Source organism: Pan paniscus, chromosome 14 (genome assembly GCF_029289425.2).
Source record: "Pan paniscus chromosome 14, NHGRI_mPanPan1-v2.0_pri, whole genome shotgun sequence".
Classification (NCBI taxonomy): Eukaryota; Metazoa; Chordata; class Mammalia; order Primates; family Hominidae; genus Pan; species Pan paniscus.
In genome coordinates, this window is record NC_073263.2 from 107,824,610 (window position 1) to 107,836,740 (window position 12,131).

A 12,131-nucleotide genomic window follows, 5' to 3' on the forward strand; every position below is an offset into this window, starting at 1 on the left:
GTCAGTTTTTCAGTACATCATTGCCTATGCCCTGCACATTTTCACTTTCCTCTTTAAATTTACCCACAAGAAGTATGATCTCTAAGAGATCCATATGAATTCTTAAAAGTGTATTTACTTTAATGCACAAACTTTGCAAAGACTTCTTTTCTCTTTAGAGATTTTTTTCTTACATCATCTGTTATCAAAATATACAAATATTCATGGTGCTAACGACCAAATTTTACACTATATGTTTATTCAGTCCTGTGCCTAATAGCATTATATGCAAGAAAACCAAAATGTCATTAATGTTACAGTTTTTCATATAAAAATTTACATGTTACAGAGACATATTTCCACTCGTGCAAAAACATGGGAAATGTCAAATTCAATTAATAATTTTTACTTACTGTAAAATTACATCATGGAATACCTACATCTGTAGTACTGTCAATGACCACAGTAAGAACTTTATTTTATTTATTTATTTATTTTACAGACGGGGTCTTGCTCTGTTGTCCAGGCTGAAGTGCAGTGGCACGATCTTGGTTCACTACAACCTCCATCTCCCAGGCTCAAGCGATTCTCCTCCTTAGCCTCCCAAGTAGCTGGATTACAGGTGCCCGCCACCACGCCTCGCTAATTTTTTGTATTTTTGGTAGAGACAGGGTTTCACGATGTTGGCCAGGCTGGTCTCAAACCCCTGACCTCAGGTGATCTGCCCGCCTTGGCCTCTCAACAATTACAGGTGTGAGCCACCACACCAGGCCCATAGTAAGAATTGATATGAATTTTATATCACAAATCATAAGCATAGTGACCACCTTCCTTCAGTCTTTCATTATATATATTGGCTCCTCTATTAATAAGTTATGACTGGCATTCTTTTGAGTAAATATGCATTACTAGAGAAAGAAATAATACCTGCCATATAGGAACCTCAAGGGTCCCTTTTAGCACTCATGGGCTATGGTTTTTATCTCTTTTCTTTTTTAGATCTAGAGTCCCTCTTTATCTTCCCATCACAGGAAGTCCTTGCTCCTCTCCCACCCCACGTTCCCTTGAGGCTGTTCAGCTGGCACATCCCTCCGGGGAGATGAAGCAGCAGAGAATGATCTAGCCTAGAATGGTTCCTCACTCCAGCCACTGATTCCATGCAAACTCTGGTCAAACTTGCCACTTCCACCAGCTCCGTGCTGTCCATCCACATACTTTGTCAACACATGCTGGCTTCAAGGTTATAGTGTTTAATTCAGGCATCCCTGCACTAACAATGCCTAGGAAAAAAAAACTGATCTCAAACATCTGATTTGCTAACAAAAACAGACAGAATTTCCAACTCTTTAGCTTGAACTGGAGCACATTCGTTTGGAACCCTACCATGTGGTTAGTTCATTCCATTTTGGTGAATGAGGGTAGGCAGGAAACAAAAAACTGCTTTTTATCTCTGCCAAAAATACTAACTCACACAGTTTATGGAAGACCTACTGTGTGCTAGATCCCGCGATAAGTGCTTTGCCACACCATCTCACTTGGCGCTCCATACAACCTCGTGAGGCCGATATGAAATGTTCATCCCATGGATGAAGAAACTGAAGCTCAAACAAATTACTTATTTGTTCAAATTCACCTCCCCAGTGAGCAGCAAGACCAGGATTCAAACCCAAGATTATCCCATTCCAGAGTCTGACCTCTCTCCCTCCACCGTGCAAGCTGCTATTGTGAATTCAGCAGTGGAATTTTAGAACTGCACGAGGATTTAAAGGTCATGAAGCACAAGATATTGGGCGTCCAGGGAAATCAGAGGTATAGAGGTTAAAAATCCCTGTGGACATTAGGAAACTAATCTCTTTCCTTGCACCTTTGAACAGACAGGGAGTTCCTGCTCTGTCATTTCCCCCCCTGTGAATCTCTGCTCTGTATGGCTTTTACTCATTTGTAAACAAGATTCATTCTTACCCCCAACCTGCTTCATGGGTGGTGCTGATGAAGTACAGAATGTATGTAAAACTCTTTGAGCACATCAAAGACGGCACTGTATAAATACTATATTATTATATGCATTCCCATAGGAAGCATCTCCAGGATCCTTTGATCCATAAATATTTCATTGACTCAGCCCAGCCAAAGCCATTTCAGACTCTGTGGCATCATAAGGTAATTGACCACAGAAAGAGTTCAGAAAGTGATGCACTCGGCCTCTGCGCCACAGCTCCCATCTCAACACTCTAATTTTGACGTGATCATTTTAAAAACAATTTTATATCTTTTTTTACATTTTAAATTGTAGAGAAAGCATGTATCTGCACTTAATTTCTGGTTCCATGTCATAATAAGGGAATATGTTGAGTGTAAATACTGACACATAAGAAAAAAAGAAAAAAAAACACTGCTTACTTTTTAAAGAGTAAGAAACCCTAGAATATTCAGGTCTCTTTCCTCAAAGATAATTTAAAATACTCTTAGATCTACTTTTTTCTTCTTTTATGACTTTTCAATTTAACTCCATTGCATTTATAAGAGAGGCAACATGCATATTTTTCACATCATTTGCAGAAGGAATAAATTTAAATATACAATTTCCCAGTGAGTCAAATGTATTGTTGCTATCTCTGTATCATAATTGGGATGCCTGAATTTATTAGAAAATATATAAAATATGTTATATTTAAGCCAAATTAACTTTATTTGTTATAATTCCAGAAAAAATTCCCTATTTTCAAACCCAAAGGATCTTTGGAAAAACTGTTGATGACTTTTTTTAAAGATGAATATTCGTAAGCAACAACTAAAGTTTAATGAACATATTTGAATGTAAATTATTTGTGAAAATTACTAAATATTAAAGAAAAATTTTACAATTTTCAAGTAATAATATAATTATGGGTCAGAAATATTTTAATAAATAAAATCTTCTGCAATCCTAGGAAGAAAGAAAAAGATTATAACTAAAAGCTATAATAAGTTGGTTTAATTGTCTAATCACTACCATTTTTCTGGCTTCTTCTCTACTGACTCAAAAGAACAAAAAAGCAAAACAAAGCAAAAAAGAAATGAGGAGGATGAGTTCTCATTCATTACCCTTTACCTAAAGGTTACATCAGTGGGAGTAAGAATTCCCACTCGGCTTTGTAGCAGATGTGGACTGACGCTTATAAAGAAATGTTAATCATCATGATCATTAAAAAAGGAAAAGAAAAAAGCCTCATATAACAAGCAGATATTTGCTTATGGCATTCTATTAGACCAACGTGACCACTGAAAATACAAAATTACTTTTATCTTCCTATCTTGAAATGTGTGAGAAATTCTAGAAGAATACCTTACTCTTGGCACACTTGCCCCCAGCCTTAATGTCTTCCACTGTATTCCAGCAATACCTGCTCTCTTTGTTCCCCAGCCAGGATCCCCTATTCACAAAAACTTAGTTGTAATCCTGCTCATGCACATACCTGCAAATTTGTTACTACCAAAAGGATCATGATCAAATCCACAATAACATTTGATGACACAGATAAAATTTTACCTTTAATTCACAGGACACTCAGAAGTGAATGTATGTGTTTAATGGTATCTTGTGGTCATGTGAAATATTGTTTCATCTGAGATGTAGAGACACTGTTTTGTGTTCTCATAGCTCCCTCCTTGAACCATGGCCAGTATAAAGAACAGTCATATGATCACCAAGACTTGCTCAGGATACACCAGACACATCCCCGAAGGGGATGGAGAAATGGCCAGAGATGTAGGGGACAATGTGGGTAGAGAGGTGTCCCAGAAGTCAAGTGCAGACCATGTTTGAAGGAAGAAAATCTCGGCCAGACATGGTAGCTCATGCCTGTAGTCCCAGCACTTTAGGAGGCCAAGGCAGGCGGATCGCCTGAGGTCAGGAGTTTGGGACCAGCTTGGCCAACATGGTGAGACCCTGTCTCTACTAAAAATACAAAAATTAGCCAGGCGTGGTAGCACACACCTGTAATCCCAGCTATTCAGGAGGCTGAGGCAGAAGAATCCCTTGAACCCAGGAGGCAGGGGTTGCAGTGAACACAGATTGTGTCAGAGGGAGACTCTGCCTCCAAAAATAAAAATAAAAAAACAAAAAAAAAAAAAAAAAAGGAAGGAAGGAGGAAAATCTAGTCCATGATTTCAGATGCTTCCAAAATATCAAATCAGAGGAAGACTGAGAATTGGTGGCTAGACTTGCATGATGCTTATGGGTGATTTTGACAAGAGCTGTCTTAGAGAAGGGGGCAGGGAAAAATCTTAGTGACAATGAATTTATTAAAGGAGAAAAGGGAGCTGGGGACTGGTGACAGTGAGCAGACCCCACGTGACAATCTCTGTGGCAGAATATTAGGTGAAGAAAGAGCCGTTTGATTGCTGTCACCACGTTTGTTTACCGACAGGAGTAAGACAGTGGAGGGGGATGAGAATTTGCAAACAATTTGAAATTACCAATTTGAATTGACTTGTTTTCAAGATATTGCTTCATAAAATTGCATCTGAAATGCATGTGTACCCTACATATTGCGTGAAAGAAATACTCTTCTATGGGTTTAATTATAGATCCGTTATGGCCTAAAACAATATCACCTCAAGCTCTTTCAAAATTAATGATTCTGTACAGAAACAGGTATTAATTTTCAAATTCTCTATGTAATTAAGGTCATCATTGCAATTTCAATAACATAATTTTCATTTGCTTTTAATACACTTCAACATTTTTCATTTTTCATTCTTTGAAATTAGATAACCTTTTAAAGTACACCCTCCAATGTACTCCATGGCCACATCAGAGCTACAATGGCTGTCAAAATCCTTTACCTAAAACTAAGGATATTCTTTTTAGTGCGGCTTTTATAACAGTCATAAAAAAATTATTCTTTCAAGGAAAGAACACAAGAAATGTAAAAATAAGTAAAACACAATATCCTCCCATAGGAAATTGATAATCTAAAATGGGAGTTACAATATACACATAAATCACTACAATATGTGATATATTCAGTTCCATAAAAGAAGTGCAAATGGCTATAGGGACTTGGAGCAAGGGGAGATCAGTTTCCACCCAGTGTGATGGAGGAAGACTTGGCTGTGAAGGTCCCAGAGGAAGCAGAGGACACTCTCAAGCCAGGGAACTTGAGGAAGGGTTATTTACGGAAGGACATCTGTAAACAGAGGTTTGGGTGTTGGGAAGCCAACTGCAACTCAGCAACCTGGAGTTGTCACAGCAGGAGCTGATACCAGCCAAAGTTCAAAGTGACAAGTGTCACCAAGAGCAGTTCCCAGTCACAGGGAGGCAAACAGGGATAGGCAAAAGAAGCTAGAGAAGCAGCAAGCTTTCCTCAAGGGAGGAGCCAATAGGAAGTAACCTCACAGCAGGCGCTAAGGACTAAATTCCCTAACTTCTCCCTCTCCCCTTCCTCTGAGCCCCTGCCAGGGCTCTCCACTGACATCCCCGGCTGAAAGCCACAGGCCTGGGATCTTGTCCATGATGCTCAGCATCCTGAGGCATACACCTGAGATTTGAAAAATGAATCCTTAGAGGTTAGGTGTGCTCCTCCAGGTAGAAGTCATAGCAAGGCCAAATGATGAAGACCATGAACAAAAATTACGGTTTGCCTTCCGCCTTGAATACACATACAGTCAAAGTTAGGAAGAAGATGTGAGATCAAGCTTAGAGGACCTGGGCAGGGCAAAGAATACTGTGCTCAGGGTTTGTGCTTCGTATAAAGCGAAGACTCTTTGAAAGTAACCAGTATTCCCATGCAGCACAGAGAAAAGCAGGGAGGCAGGAAATTCAAGGCAGGAAAAATAGGGAGAATCTGCAGGATTGGAGACTCAGCCAATCGTGTTTCTGTGTCTAATGTTCTCCATAGGATAATCAAATTAAAATCATTTTTAGCTAGGCAAGAATCTAAATGAATTTCCCAGAAAATGAGAGACTCAGCTACTATCAGAACACTTCCGTTACTATGAGCATGAGGCACAAGAAGTACTTTGAGGAAAGAAAATGATGGCACTCTTGGAAATGGGAAAACTCAGTTCAGAACTTGACCAGATTTTGAAGCTACATTTTCACTGTGAAAATGGTGTGACCACTGTGGAAGAGAGTTTGACAGTTATCCAAAAAGGTGAGCATCAAATTTTCATATGACTCAGCAATTCCACTCTTAGTATAGCCAAAAGAATGGAAAGCAGGGACTCCAAAAGATATTTGCACGGCAGTGTTCACTGCAGCATTACTCACAATAGTCGAAAGGCAGAAGCAGTCCAAATGTCCATCAACAGATGGATGGACATACAGTGTAGCCTCTACACACAATGGAGTATTATTCAGCCAGACAAAGAAATGAAAATTTTGAAACAGGAGAGTTCCCTGATCCCTCTCGCAGGACATGTAACAGGGGTGTGGCTTGCCTGTTGTGTCACTGCTGCTGCTCATACCCTGACAGGATGGGGAGCACACAGACCGGCAGGTGCAGAAGCTGGGGCAGGTGCTTTGGCCTCTGGCCCTGCAGTCATGTCTAGGGGTGGATGCCTGCAACCCCTGTGTTACAATGCTTTTAGCCTTGCCATCCGCAGACAGCTTAAGTGTTTACCAGATCAATGGACCCTCTGCCTTTTCACAAGGGCAGAGGGCCAGTGTGACATCTTTCTGTATCCTGAGCTCTTGCCCAGCATCCTAGAAGAATTGGGTCACACATGGGCTTGAAGGATGAATATGGGGTTTTATTGAATGGTGGAGGTGGCTCTCAGCAGGACGGATGGGGAGCCTGAAGGGAGAATGGAGCAGGAAGATGATCTTCCCCTGGAGTTTGGCTGTCAAGCAGCCCATCTCTCCAACTGCCCCCAGACGAAGTCCTCTCGGTGTTCAGATGTTCCTCTTCTTCTCTCTTTCTCTGCCACATAGTTCTGCCATCCCTCTGCTTATCTCATCTCCTCTGCTCATCTGCTTCTGGAGCCTGGGGTTCAGGGTTTATATGGGTATAGGATAGGGAGGTGTGGCAGGCCAAAAAGCAACTTTCTGGGCACAAAAACCGAAATGCCTGTTCCCACTTAGGGCCGTGGGTCTCCAGGCTTGAGGGTGGGGCCTTTGCCAGGGAACCTCCCTCTTCTATGCAGTATTTCCCTGTCTCCTGTCTGTATCATTTTGACATATGCTGCGACGTGAATAGATCTTAAAAACATTATGCTACGTGAAAGAAGCCAAACACGGAAGAAAAAATGTTGCGTGATTCCACTTATACAAGATACCTTGACTAGACAAATTCCTAAAGACAGAAAGTAGACAAGAAGTTAGCAGCAACTGGGTTGTGGGGGAAGTTACTGATTAATGGGTACAGAGTTTATGTTTGAAATGATGAAAAGTTTTAAATATAGATAGTGGTGAGGATTCTGAAACATCGTGAATGTATTTAATGCCAATGAATTGCACAGATCCAAATAATTAAAACAATAACCACTATGTCATTTATAGTTTACTACAATGGTTTTAAAAATCAACTACTGATACACACAACAGAAAGTACGTGATTTGCATCAAAAAGAAAGATTTCCTGTGTTAAATAATTTGTATCCAACTTTGTAGCATTTTTCAAATTACCATTCCCTACCAGTGAAGTGTGTAGCACGTCCAGACATCCAGTATTCACATAGTAAATTCTAGAACTCTATTAATAATCCTACTGTATAGCAAGCCTGCGTGCACACACACGCCACATACCATACACACACCACCGCCCCCCTGCCCCCAACACACGCACACAGTGGGGGTAAACTGCTTTCTTTGCCTATTCTAAAGCTATTCTAAGAGACCAATTCACATAGAAGTAAAGACCCAGTTGTACAAACTGTGGTAATTTTACAAACCATACACTGTCTGGGCTTCCGCTAAGGAAATGCTGTGATTTTCATGTTACACAAGAAAACCAAAGAGGGATCATTCTAATGCAAATTGGTCATTTCAAGCCATTCACCAATAGAAGGCTTCTTGAATAGTGCAAAAGTTGAGTTGTTAATACGGCTTGTTTAGTTGCTTTTAGTTGTTTCTTTTTTTCTTTTGGTTTGTTTTACTTTAATCAGAGTAAAAAATAACAGAGAAAAAAGAAGGAAAAAAACTAATGAGGTAGTTCAGAAGTTTTAAAAGTATCTATTTTACATTACAAGGCACTGGAAGGCACATTTCCAAGATGAGGAGTGGAACTAAGAGAAAGAATTTAATATTGGGAGAGATCACTGTTCCTTGAATCAGAAGACTGAGAATTTACCCCCCAATAAACACACACATAATTTAATTGAAAGTCATGACTTAGCCCGCATATTTTAAATATTTTCTTAGTCTTACACAAGTTTTATTTTCAAATACATAAAGAAGAAAGTTAGAACTTGCACATTAAAGACAAAAAATAAAATATTGATGACATCTTTATATCCAAGAAAGACCATTTCTTCCATTAATCAATATTCTTTCTTAAAAAGTGATTTCAAATCATTTATTTTATTATCTGTTGAAAAGCAAAAATAACTTTCATGTTTTACAGCTGCCTGAACAATGGCAAAGTTTGTTTACAGCAAATAAGTCATGGGTCTTCATGAGAAATGGGATAAATACATTTCTAATTTTCTATTTAAATAATGGTGTTTTAAAAAGGCAAAGTTTCCCAATATTTAAAAACATAAAATATGTTTCTAAACATATTATATTTCACTTCTATTCACCATAAAACAAATCTAAAAATATTAACATTGGTCCTGTAGACTGGTATTTATAACAATAAAATTTTCTGTCTCATCGTAAAGAAAAATATCAAGATTAAATTGTTTTTTTTTAAAAGTATCATCTTGTTATCCAAACCCATCCTTTATTCCATAATAAAGTTTTGTGACTGTCTGGGTTTTAAAATGGTCATTGACAAGGAAGAGTCTTAGGTTCATGTGTGAATTTCCTTCATTCAAATGGAGTTTGTCCTCCATTTACTCAGCGATGAGCAGTCTCCTGTCCTTAGAAGAAACAATGAGCACCTTTTTTTTGTAACGTGAGAGCAAGTTTATTAGGTAAATAAAGGAATAAAGAATCCACTGAGCACTTTTAAGGCTTAACTGAATTCAAGGACTTTGAAGTGGAAAGAACCACTGAGATCTCTGACTGTAATATGACTTCTGCCTTCTCTCCAGGAGATCTATGAGCCGACTCCAATTTTCCCAGACTCTCGCACTAGACCAGACAAGAGTAGCAGGTGAATTCTTATTCTTGAATCCCTCAACTCCTGTGTTTTGAGGTAAGTCTGAAGATAGGACATCCTGAATGATGTCAAATGTGTTATTCTAAATAGTAATTATTTTAATGTTGAACTTCAGAATTCCATTCTGCCTTCCTTCCCATCTCCTTTTTTGAATCATTCTTTCTTTTTTTTCTTTTTTTGAGACAGGGTCTCACTCTGTCACCCAGGCTGGAGTACAGTGGTGCCATCATAGCTCACTGCAGCCTCAGCCTCCCACACTCAAGTGATCCTCCCACCTCAGCCTCCTGAGTAGCTGGGACTACAGGTGCATGCCACCATACATGGCTGGTTGTTTTATCTTTTGTAGAGATGGGGTCACATGTGTGCATGCCACCATACGTGGCTGGTTGTTTTATCTTTTGTAGAGATGGGGTCACATGTGTGCATGCCACCATACGTGGCTGGTTGTTTTATCTTTTGTAGAGATGGGGTCACATGTGTGCATGCCACCATACGTGGCTGGTTGTTTTATCTTTTGTAGAGATGGGGTCACATGTGTGCATGCCACCATACGTGGCTGGTTGTTTTATCTTTTGTAGAGATGGGGTCACATGTGTGCATGCCACCATACGTGGCTGGTTGTTTTATCTTTTGTAGAGATGGGGTCACATGTTGTTTCCCAGCCTGGTCTAAAACTCCTGGGCTCGAGTCATCCTCCCACCTCAGCCTCCCAAACTGCTGGGATTATAGGCATGAGCCACTGCGCCTGGCCATCACTTTTTGATTCTTAAATGATAAAATAAACTTCCTAAAAGGCATATTATCCTTATAGAAAGACTATCTTTGCCATCAAATGAAACTGATGTGATCTATGAGGCACAATGACAGGAAAGATGACTCTAGGAGATGTCCTAGGGAAACCTAAAATGCAGTCTCTTTGAGGTGTAATTCTTTGGCCTTTTGAATACAATGAAACACAACAATTTGCAACAAAAATATATACAGACATGTCTTTTTGCATGAGCACTTTGTTTCTTACATTTTCCTAATTTGTCAAATAAAATTAAACTTCAGGGACAATTATTAAAATACATAAGCAAGATCATCTCCTTACCTAACAAAACATTTTAAAGTTTACATTCTCATCATGAACTGTGTAACGATATAACCACCACCTTCCAGAAAAAAAACACTATTTTTACACTGAAAACCATCAATGACTATAATTTAAGATGAGATTACCTATATCCTTCTGTAATAACTACTAGCAGATTAAAATCTAACAGGTTTTCATTATTTTTCTTATCAACTAGCTATTTTGTAGGTATTGATTTTACTTTTTTGAGTTCTGGGTGAAATGTGGTAAGCCACCTCCGTATTTCAACTTTTTCTATTTACACATTGTTTCTATTCAGAAGTGTGTGACTTTTTTTAAATTGGCAAGCTGAGAAGCATTATTAGTATCAACTTTGTGATTCTTCCTAAATATATACACTAATTGCACTCATTTATTTCTTAAGGCTTTCTGTCAACTTTGATGATAAATAGATAAACAAATTTTGGAGCTGTAGACTTTTTTATCATGTATGTTTACCTCCCATATTTCAACATAGGATAGACGGAATTCTAAATTTGCATTTATATTTTCTTAATATAATTGGAAATGTTACCTCTTAACCAACCTACTAGCTGTGCAGTCAAAATTATCTATTAAGTTGCTGCAAAAGTAATCGTGGTTTTTGCCATTTAAAGTAATGGCAATTACTTTATAAAATCATTTTATAATTTGAAAACATCTATAATACTTATACATTTATTATATATAGGAAAAGTAATTGGTCATGTTCATTTCTTACTGAAAGCTAGGATGTTTTGAATATCCTTCTAAAGTACCATCTAATGCCCACTCAAATCTTTTTTATTTATGAATAATACCAATAAATATCACCATAAAAAGTTACCAAAGGATTTATACCCATTTTCTATTACTCTCTGGCTTATTTTATATAGCTAATTTTAGTAAAACTGTCAAAGTCAAAATGAATACAAAGACACAATAAGAAAAATTCATTTCATTTTTCTGTGTTATGAAGAATCACTCCATTTTTTATACATCTCTCCAATTCAGCTGAAATAACATCCTTTATTTACCTTCAACTTAAGAGGACTACTCCCTAAAGGGCATTTTCGGATTCTGAAACACAAACTAACCTAACTTAATTCATAGTGAAAAAAGCTCACATCCAAAGCCACAGTGTCTGTCAATAAACTAATTGTCTTCAATATAATTCAGAAGAAGAAACCGTCAAAAGAAAACGGATTTTTTTTTCGTATTTAGTTACTATAATCTCTCACCCACTCCTCCTTTTTTCTCACTGGAACATCCAGTCACAGTTATTTTAAAGCATATTCTTCAGCCTTAATCTGTATCCCAGCACTTTTCAAAGAGGAATTCTCTAGCTCTGTCCCAAGGCTCGGCACGCCTGGTGGATTTAGTCCAGTCTCGGTGGGATAGTCTTTAACTGAGCTGGTGGAATTCTGAGCTTTTGCATAAGACTTTAAATTCAAGTTGGCAAGAAATGTTCACTCTAAACTGATATTTGAATCAGACTTTCCAAAATTATTATTCTCTTAAAAAATAACTTTACAAAATAAGAAATGCATACAAAACGTAGAATCTTCACTCTTTATTTTCAGTATTTAGAACAACCTTTTGCCAAAAACTATGTCAAGTACAGGAACACTTATTAGCGAGAGGGCTATTTACCCTTAGACAATATCTGAAACTTGAATACCTACAATGTTGACCGAAGGGTTATTTAAAATGCAGAGGGTGAGAAAGATAAATAGAACATGGCAGAATGGAGGAAATTCAGCAGTGTGTGCCTGTGTTCATTTATTAAAATTTTGGTGCTGTGAAGTTAT